General features: G+C 51.7%; 1 protein-coding gene across 8 annotated transcripts in view; it reads right to left on the bottom strand.

Annotated features, from left to right (window-relative positions):
• Window positions 1–10,203, bottom strand: part of MYO18A (myosin XVIIIA) — a 158,616-nt gene that overhangs the window by 136,298 nt on the left and 12,115 nt on the right. The window lies entirely within an intron of this gene.

The raw sequence follows: 10,203 nt of genomic DNA, 5'->3' as shown, positions 1-10,203 counted from the left end.
TACTATGTGGGTGAAGCTTAGATCAATCAGTGCACCAATCAACAAGCGTTTATAATGCACCTACTATGTGGGTGCTATGACGCTTGGGCCAACAGGTGTACCAATCAAGAAGCATTTATTGCGTACCTACTATGTGGGTGCTATGAAGCTTGGGTCAATCAGTGCACCAATCAAGAAGCATTTATCATGCACCTATTATGTGTCAAGTACAGTTCTAGGCACTGCAAATAAAAAATAATAATAAAACAGTCTGAGCCCTCAAGGGGCTTACATTTAAAATTAATAATAATCTAGGCCTCGCCATTTCATTTGGGATTGGGACATCCAATGGGGTAAACAACAGGTACACATCTAAGCAGATTCAAAATAGATCCCGGGTAATTTGCTGAGAGGGGAGGTGGGGGAAGGGCTGGGCCTGGTAGCTGGGGCAGTCAGGGAAGGCTTCATGGAGAAGGTAGCATTCAAGCTAAGCCTGCAGTTAAAAGACTTGGGTTCTAACCCCAGGTCTAGCTGTTACTCCCTGTATGACCAGTCTTTCCACCTCCATGGGCTGACTCACTTTCCCTCCCCATAAAAGGAGAAGGATGGATCCACCAAGTACTTCGAGCTAGGACTCCTAAAAATCCATGAGAACTCGAGAGGTCCCCAATTTCCAGGGACTTGCTGGTAAAAATGGGAATCGGGCCACGGAGCCAGGTCTTCTCCTTTTTCCAGGGCACCTTTTATCCCTAAGGAAGCAGAGCCTAGGATGGGGCTCTCCCTGCCCAAAATGGGTGGCCTAAGAAGAGGGAGGTTCCTAATCTGGTTTGGGTCCTGGACCCCTCGGCACAGCCTGGGGACCCCTTCTCAGAAGCAGGTTTTTAGATGCATAAGATAAAATACATCAGCTTAGAAGGAAACCAATTACACCGAAATACAGTTATCAAAACAGTTTTCAAAAGAAGTTCACAGACCCTGGGCTAAGAATCCCGGGGTTAGGGGCAATCCCGGGTTCTTAGGGGAGGGGGAAGCCTGCAGAGGGGGCAGATGGGGGCAGGGGGAGGGGCCATGTGGAACTAGGTCCAGGCAGCTACTGAGGTCTCTGCTTCCTCCCCAAGCACTGAAGAAAACATTCCCCAACCAAAACGGGGCCCCAAACCAAAGAAAACCAGGAATCCTGGCTGCCTCACACCATCCCCTTTATTTAAATAGAACAACACAGCCTTCTCCAAGCACAACACCCACCAGCCCCAACCACAAGGAGTCCAGGAGAGGGGCGAGTGTGGGCAAACCTCACCTCCTCCTCTGTGCCACGCTAGGTCGGGGTAGGAAGCAATGGCCCTGCCCACGGGCTGGAGCCTGATGTCAGCCCCCCACCACACACACCCCTCCACTCACACACGAGCACACACCCTTCCACTCACACACGAGCGCACGCACACACACACACACACACACACACACACACACACTCACTCACTCACTCACTCACACTCACACTCTAGAGCATCCCTCAAACGCGCTCCTGCCCAAACCCCCTACCAGATCCAAGCCCAACCAGGTCACTCCTTCCCTAGATGTTCCCCTTTCCTATGTCAAAGTTATCCTGGCCTAAAGGTAGGTTTCTGGTTGGTTTTTTTTCTTTTTTGGGGGGTGGGGGGAGGCAGCAACTCAGTGCAGAGGGGTAGCCCGAGCCCTGTTGGCAGGCAGAACGCATGCTTGTGGTTTCTGGGAAACACTGCAGCGATTTGCAGCATTTTTAAAATACTTGCCTTCCCACCCCCCCAAGCCCAGGCCTTTGCATATCTGGTATTTTCCAGAACCATTTCAATGTAAATAAAGGAGATTAGGAGGGAGCGAAGGGCAGGGCTGCCCAGGGGACGTTGAGAGCAAACCACTGTGGGTACACTACCGGGGAGCAGGGACAGAGGTCAGACCAGGCCCAACCCCCACACTGGGGCTCCCAACAGGGCCGGCCAACAGGAACCAGTGTTCCAGGCTCACCCCCGCCCAGCCAAGGCCGGTGTTGCTGGGCACTGTGCCCACCACCCACAGCTTGGGCTGCCAGGGGTTCTTAGTACAGCCACAGTCAGCTGCTCTGAAAGGGTTGAGTGGGGTCCCCAGGGAGTAGAGACGATAAAGCCGGGTACAGCAGAGGCAAGGACGCCCGTCAGACACCCCTCCACCCTCACCACTGAGAGATAAACACTTGTCAATGCTCCTGATGGTCACTTATGACTAACTTCATGCCTTTGATATATATCCCCAAGTCTGACTCAACTAATGGCAGTCAGGAAGACCTAGATTCAAATCCTGCCTCATCCATTTACTAGCTATGTGACCCTGGACAAGTCACTTAACTTTTTTGGTCCTCAGTCTCCTCATTTAAATTACAAATGAAGGAGACTAGACTGGGTGATCTCTAAAATCCGGGAGCCTTTGATCCTCCCACCCACTTACCAAACTCTCCCACCTCACCATCACAAGCTGGGCCCTGAGCCCTTGATTCCCAGGCTTGCACACTAGACCTCTCCAATGCCAGAGGTGCCTGGAGCTTTGGCACAAGATATGTCTAAAATTTCCTGTTTAAAAAAAAAAATCAGAGGTTCGTTTGGAGTTAAATTAGGAACAGAAGCATTCCAAAGCGCTGAGACTGCAGCACCTAACCCATTAGATCGGGGGGCCATTAGGAACCTCCCCCCATCCCCTCAACTGCCAAGCACCCCAAACCTCCTACACTGGGGAGCTGGAGACTATTGACCCTCCCCCATCCAGAAATCCTGCTACAGCACCAATGTTCACTGAGGCTCCTGTGGAATCCTACCTGGGCTCGTAAGTACCTGGACACCTAGGCATCTAGACACTTGGGTACCTGGGCACCTGGGCATCTAGGCACTTGGACACCTAGGCATCTAGGCACTTGGGCACTTGGATACCTGGGCACCTAGGCATCTAGGCACTTGGACACCTAGGCATCTAGGCACTTGGGCACTTGGATACCTGGGCACCTAGGCATCTAGGTACTTGGGTACCTGGGTACCTGGGCATCTAGGCACTTGGGCGCCTGGGTACCTGGGCACCTAGGCATCTAGGCACTTGGGTACCTGGGTATCTAGGCACTTGGGCACCTGGGTACCTGGGCACCTAGGCATCTAAGCACTTGGGTACGGGGGTACCTGGGCCTTCTACCTCATGAATGGAAAAGGCTTCTAGGGTAGGGAGCCTTGGAACCACTCCCATCTCTTCCCAGAAAAAAAAAAGCTCCCAAGGCTTATCTCTCACCTGTAGGGCCTTAATCAGGAAGCATAGAGGCAAGAAGAATGGGGGAACAAAGACACTGAAGGGTAAGGCTTAGGGAACTCTACCCAAGCCCCACCCCCACCCCCACCTGCCTTCTTTTCTAGAGCCAAAGGAAAAAAACCCCAACACATTTCCTGTATGCCCATGAGCAAGTCTGTTCACTTTTCTGGGACTCAGTTTCCTATTCTGTAAAATGTGGGGGTTAGACCAGAAGGCCACTTCTAGCTCTAAATCTGGGATCTAAGAGGAGGAGCTCCAGAAGTTCTAGAGTAGGGGGAGGGGGGGAAAGGAGAAGAGGACAATGGGCGTTATTCTGTTAAGATCTGACCCTCCAATGAAAAGGCAAGGAAAGGTCGGCGGTGCTATAGGCCAGTCAGGCTCAGCTCCTCCCAGAGTGACCTTCTCTCCTCCAGCCTTGGCCTCCTGGAATGACCAGGAAGGGCAGGGAGGCTGGCATGGCTTAACCGCTCTGGAAGAGAGCACACAGGAGGCCAGGCTTGCTGGCCAGACTCATCCCTTGGCCCTGTGGGAGGCTCAGGGTTCGCCTCCGATCCTCCACGCCCCAGCAGCAGGCCTCATCTCCCGGGATAGATCTTGGGAGGACGAAAATAGGAAGATACAGTACGTCTCCTCCCCACCCCAGCCCCCAAACACCACCATTGCTGGAGCCAGGCTCTGGTGCCCAGGTCACCTTCTAACCCTGCTCTCTCTAGCCTCCGTGCTTTCATCTAGAGCGAGGACCTAGAAGAAGGAACTTTGTGTAACTCTTATGACCCATACCTGTACCAGTGTCCACTCCAGTCTCATTAGACTAAGAAAACATAGGCTTCTGAGTCAGAGCTGTAACTAAGGAGGGCCACTGGAACTCTGGCCCAGGGCGCTGAAGCACAGAGGGTACCAATGGTGCTTGCATTCCTTCAGAAGATGGAAATAAGTGAGCAAGACAGCACCCCAGGTGGGCTCCTCCCTGGCACAGTCTGACTTCCTGTCTTCCCCTGGTGGCAACTGTGCCCTCCACAGGGTCAGCCTTGATGCAGGCCAGGGCTGGTACCCTGGATTTCTCTCCTCACAAGGGCTTGAGTCTGAAAGTCTAAAGGTTTTCTCCCTGGCCTCAATTGAATCTACCTAAAAAAAGCTGACCTGAAAGAACGTTCCACCCTCACACTACCTTAAACCCTGCACCTAACTGGGGGGATGGCTTGGGGAATAAAATATTGATATGTGAGTATAACAGAACATTACTGTGCAATAAGAAATTATCAATGTGAATAAATCAGAGAAACATGGGAAGATTGCCTTGAACTGATGTAGAATAAAATAAGCAGAAGAATATGTACAATGTCTTCAGCATTACAAATTAAAAAGATTACTTAAAGAAGGTCACACGGTGGAGGGGGGAAAACTATTCTGGCATAACTTGTAGACATGGAGAGACATGGTCACTGTATCAGCCAATTTTGTTTCAAGTTTTTTTTCTTTGTCACAAGGAATTGTTCAATCTAGAGATCTTCACCTCCCATGACTGTAATGTAAAGATAAAAGTGATCAGCAAATTATTTTTAATCTTAAAAAAAAATGCTCCAAATCACTAGTAAGAAGGGAGATGCCAATCAAAACAACCCTGGGGTTTCACCTCACACCCAGAAAATTGGCAAAGATGGCAAAAGGTGGGAGTGGTCAATGTTGGAGGGGCTGTGGGAAGAGAGGCACACTAGTGCATTGTTGGTGTACCTGTGAATTAGTACAATTTTGGAAAGCAATTTGGAATTAGGAAAATAAGTTTTTGACCCAGACATTCCACTACCAGGCATTTGCCCCAATGGTGTCATTGATTTTTTTTAAAGGTCTCATATAAACCATAATATTTGTAGCAGCATTTTTTTTTTTTATGGTAGCAAAGAACTCAAACAAAGTAGATGCCCATTGACTGGGGAATGGCCAGACAAACTGTTGCCTATGTTAAACAAAACAACAAATATGATGAATGCAGAGAAACAAGGAAAGATTCAGTAGCTGGTGGAAACAAGTAAGCTGGGCCAGGAAAACCAGATCCACAAGGATGACCCCCAGCGTAGGTGGGTGACCATCGTGAAACAAGAGAAGATGGAGACTGCAAAATTTCAAAGACCAAGCGTGGCCCCAAAGGCCATAGGAGAAGACACCTCCCTCCGCTGTTGCACCTCCCTTAATAATAGTCACAGTGGATAGAGCACTGGCCCTGAAGTCAGGAGGACCTGAGTTCAAATCTGGCCTCAAACCAAACACTTGACACTTACTAGCTGTGTGACCCTGGGCAAGTCACTTAACCCCAGTTGCCTAAAAAAAAATAAATTAATAATAATAATAATAATAATAGTTAACATTTACATAGCACCTACTATGTGCCAGTCACTACAAAACCAAGCGCTTTACAATTTTTAACTCATTTGATCCTCACAATAACCCTGAGAGGCTATGACTTCCATTTCACAAATGAGGAAACTGAGGCAGACAGTGGTTAAGTGGCTTGCCTAAAGTCACACAGTTGGTAAGAGTATGAGGACAGATTTGAACTCAGGTCTTCCTGACTTCAGGCCTGATTCTATCCACTACATCATCTAGCTGCTTAGCTAGGTGTCTGGGGAACACCGCCTATATTGTAAAATTTTTTCAGTTTGCTGGGGGTTTTTTCCACTTTTTTTTGTTGGATAAGATGGCTGTCTGGAAGAAGGGAAGGCGGGGATATGTGTAGGGGGAGGTAAGGAATCTAGGTTATAAAAAAACAAAAAGTACCAACAGAAAATAATTTTTAAAAGAAGCTGATTTGCGGGTACTTGCCCTGGGAGTCCCGAACAACTAGTTTGGGCTCTGAACGGTTATTTCCACCCCCATCCCCAGCTATAGATGTTCATGAGAAAACGTCCTAAAGGCATTCTGGAAAGAGGAAGTGGTTTCAGTTAGGGGTAGTGCTGGCTCACTTATAAGCCTGTACAGCTTATATGGTCAGTCCTTAGCTGTGAATGGGCAGGGCACAAGAGAAACAGAGAGACAAAGCCCACTTTGGGTACGCGTCAGGCTTGCTACTCCCTCGGCCATCTGGGGACACCCAGCAGTAGCCTGAAACTCAGCTCCGGGTCAAGGGAGGGCAGAGCTGTCTAGGGGACTCCCCAGAGTCAGGCTCCGGGTGGCCTGCTGGGCCGGGCGGCTGCCGGGAAGGGTCCCTGTGGGGATCGGGAGCTGTCGGGATGCTCTGCCCAGGAGCCAGGGCCCTGACAGCCTGGGACGATGGACAGACGGGAAGACTCTTGTTCTTGGCATAGAAATTAGAGCAGGTCTGCCAGGGGAGGAGGGGAAGGAGAAAGGGGAGAAGAGGAGAAGGGGAAGGAGGAGCCACACTCTGGGACTAGCCCACGTGGGCCTGCCAGGTGGTAGATGGGATTGCCAGGGTCACCTGTCCCAATGCATCCCCCTTCTCCCCACCTAGGGACTCTCATGGCCAAAACCTGCCCAAGGTGCCCACCCCCTCCTCCATTTGGCAGGAGGGAGCCAGGACACTTTCTAGTTAGAGGCAGTGCAGTACACTGGAAAAAGAACAATAGATTAGGAGTCAGAGAACCTGTGTTCAAATCCTGCTGACTTTGCCACTTACTCCCAGTGTGACCTCGGGCAAGTCACTTAGCCTCAGTTTCCTCATCTGTAAAAGGAGCCTCTGAGGCCCCTTCCAGTCCCGTTTTTAGGGTCCTACTTCTTGGTGCTACGTCAAAGAGTGACTGAGGGCACGTGGCTTCACCGCTTCCTTCCAAGTCCCACCTGCTCACCTGCAGGCAGGAGCCACCTTGGGCACCAGCTGGCTGTGCCCTCCCCCCCAGGGGCCTCTTGCAAGCCGATGCTGCAGAGACATTTGCCCTGGCTCCGTGCCCACCTGCTCCTATACCACATCTTAGATTTCCCTGGGGATGGGAGGGTTTTTAAATTCCAGGCAGCTGTGATATGGGAAAATGGTAGATCATGGAGGAGATGAATTAGGTGGCCTCAGTATGCCAAGCTGTGCCCATCGACATAAAGGGGAGAAGCAGCAGCCCGGGATCAGCAGGGCCCTGAGCTTCGCAGCTCGGGGCAGAAAGGATGCCAGGATTCCAGCTTCCGAGGCCGCCTACGCCAACCCTCCTCCTTTGATAGAAGACAGAACTGAGGCCCAGGGAATTGAAGTGACTTGACCAAAGTCATCCAGGCAGATCTTATGAACCTCTGGGCCTTGAGCAAGTACCTTTCTCTCTCTGGGCCTCAGTTTCCTCCTCTTTAACAATAATTCAACTGGGTCATAGAGCTGGCAGCGACTGTAGCTGGAATGGACCTAGGAGCTCATTTTACAGATGAGGAACCTGAAAGCCAGCGACATGAAGTGATTTGAACCCAGGTCTTTTGACTTCAAACCCAGGGATGTTTCCACTGGGCCACCCAAGCCAAAAGGCCAAGGCAATACCCTAGGGAACCTCAAGAACGCCAGAAATGCCTCTTCTCCTCCGTGTTAGACAGAACTCAACCTGAAAACAGGACTGGATGGACACTCGTCCCCGTTCCCCCTCCAGCTCTGTGACTGGTGGGCCTTAACATCAGTCCTCATATATATATCTAGGGCCCTCTGAATCCTGCCTTGGATCCCACCACTCAAAGCAAGGTCAAATGATCACACATTTTGAGTTGGAAGGGGACTAAGAGGTCATCGGGTCTAAAATACCACCCCCCCCTTTTATAGATGAAGAAATTGAGTCCCGGAAAGATAAGGTGATTGACTCAGGGCTGTGAAGCTAGTTAAGTGTTTGAGGTGGGATTTGAACTTGGGTCATCAAGTTTCAAAGTTCAGCACAAGGCCAAGACTCCTCCCTGCTCCTCCAACCCCTGTGCCTCTCACTGACTCCTCTCCCTCCCCTCAGCTGGCAAAGTTGCCCAGATTCCAGCCGAGCCCACAGTTGGGGAGGGAGCCCGGATGGCTAGTGCTGGGTCCCTCGGAGCTGTATCTTCTGCCTCCCAGGCCTCAAGGTCGGCTGGCTGCCCTCGGCATCTGTTTCCCCTCCGAGGGGAGAAAGCCGGGGTCTTGCCTCTCCTGAATTCCTTAGCATTTCCTCCCACTCCCAGGCCCAGAAACATCTGCTGGTTCAATCAGGGCTCCATGCTGGACTGCGGGCAGGTCACCAGAGCCCAGCCTCAGGTCATCCTGTCCACTCCTCTGCCCCTGGGCCAAAGGCCCCAAAGCAGCCTAGAGGAGGGCCCCAGGAATGGGGAATCTGGTGGCCTCTGCTACTGGGAAAGCTGAGCCTAACCGTCCCCATCAAGGCCAGGCCCTTTTCTCTAGGGCTGCCATGAGCAGCCAAGCCACGCTGTGAAGGGCCCTGGCTCCACAGGGAGGTTCAGAATACACATCACCCCAAGGGCCACCCTTAGCACCTCCTCAGGACACTGGCCTTTTCTTCTCCCGAAGGGTTTACAAAGACTCTCTGAGGAAGTTGGGAAAATGGAGCAGATCTTAATGCCAGCGCCTGTCAGCTGATACTTTCTGCACCATTGTTCAACACCCCGTACCTTGAGACACCTTCAGTCCTAAACAGTCGCTCCCTCCCTCCCAGAGGTGTTGTGCGACAGCGCGGTACAGTGGGAAGAAGGCTGGCTTCGAAGGCAGAGTACGTGGGTTCAAATCCTGACTTTGCCACTTACTGCCTGTGTGACCTCGGACAAGTCACTGAACCCCTCTCAGCCTCAGTTTCCTCACCGGTCAAATGAGGAGGTTGAACTAGGTGGCCCCTGAGACCCCTTTCAGCTCCAGGTCCTCTCATCCCATGCCTCTCCCCAAATCGCTGAGCCAGAGGATCCCACGGCCAAGACGCTAAGACGTGAGACTGACCACTTCCCATTTCTAACCCAGGTGGACAAACTACTTTTCTCACAATAACCTAAGAAAAAATCCCACAAGGAAAATCTTGGGAGAGTTACTGTTCCCAGCTCTCGGGCTCAGAGGAGGCCAAAGACTTTGTCAGGGCAATGCAGCAGGACACACTGAGGCCAAAGGCTCTCCCCCGCTGGACAGAGCCGGCCGACGCTCTGGCTACGGCCCTGGGAGGCTGCGGCACCGTCCAGGACCAGGCCCGAGCTGTCCAGGGAACGCTTCAGGACGTGCCCCAGCCCAGCAGATGCAGGGAAGATACCGAGCCTGGGAGAAAGCCCGCAAGCATCCCCAGGGAGGCTGCCAGGCACCCTTGCTCAGAATCTCCATCCCGACCACTCCCTGGAGCCAGCTGTGGCTCCCAGAGGAAGCAGAGAGGTTCCCGTCTGACACCTGGGCTGGGAAATCCGGCTCAAACCGCTCTCCCACAAAGCAGGTCACCGTCTAAGCCGGGCCATGGCAGATCTCCACGGATCCCGGCAGATCTACTCAGAGACCGACAAAGAGGTCCCTGCTCTTCTTTCTTGGGGAGCTTTGGGGTTCACGCTTGCCATGACACTGAACACACATACAGGGTTTTACAATTCACAGAACAGGAAGAGATTTGGCATGAGAAGAAACCTTGGCAGACAATCCCCTCTTTTTACACACGAGGAAACTGAGGCCCAGAGAGGATAAGTAACTTCCCACGGTCATATAATCAGAGATTTAGTGTTACAAGGGCTGCCAAACACCCCCTGCCTCATTTTTACACATGAGGAAACTGAGGCGTAGCGAGGCTAAGGGACTTCCCCAGGTCAAAGAAAGAGTAAATGACAGGAGGCAGGATTTGGACCCAGTCCCTCTTTGCACTGTACCACCTGCAATACCCTTTGGATTGAAAATTCAGTTAACACTTAGGAAACACCTTCTGAGAGCGAAGCACCCTGGAAGACACTGGAAAAAACAGCACAGTTCCGGGCCTAGCACCCTGGAAGACTCTGGAAAAAACAACACAGTTCCGGGCC

Source organism: Vombatus ursinus, unplaced genomic scaffold (genome assembly GCF_900497805.2).
Source record: "Vombatus ursinus unplaced genomic scaffold, bare-nosed wombat genome assembly UNPS02014768.1, whole genome shotgun sequence".
In the NCBI taxonomy this organism is placed as follows: Eukaryota; Metazoa; Chordata; class Mammalia; order Diprotodontia; family Vombatidae; genus Vombatus; species Vombatus ursinus.
Note: the sequence above shows the minus strand (reverse complement) of the source record. Positions and strands in the feature narration are given on the sequence as shown.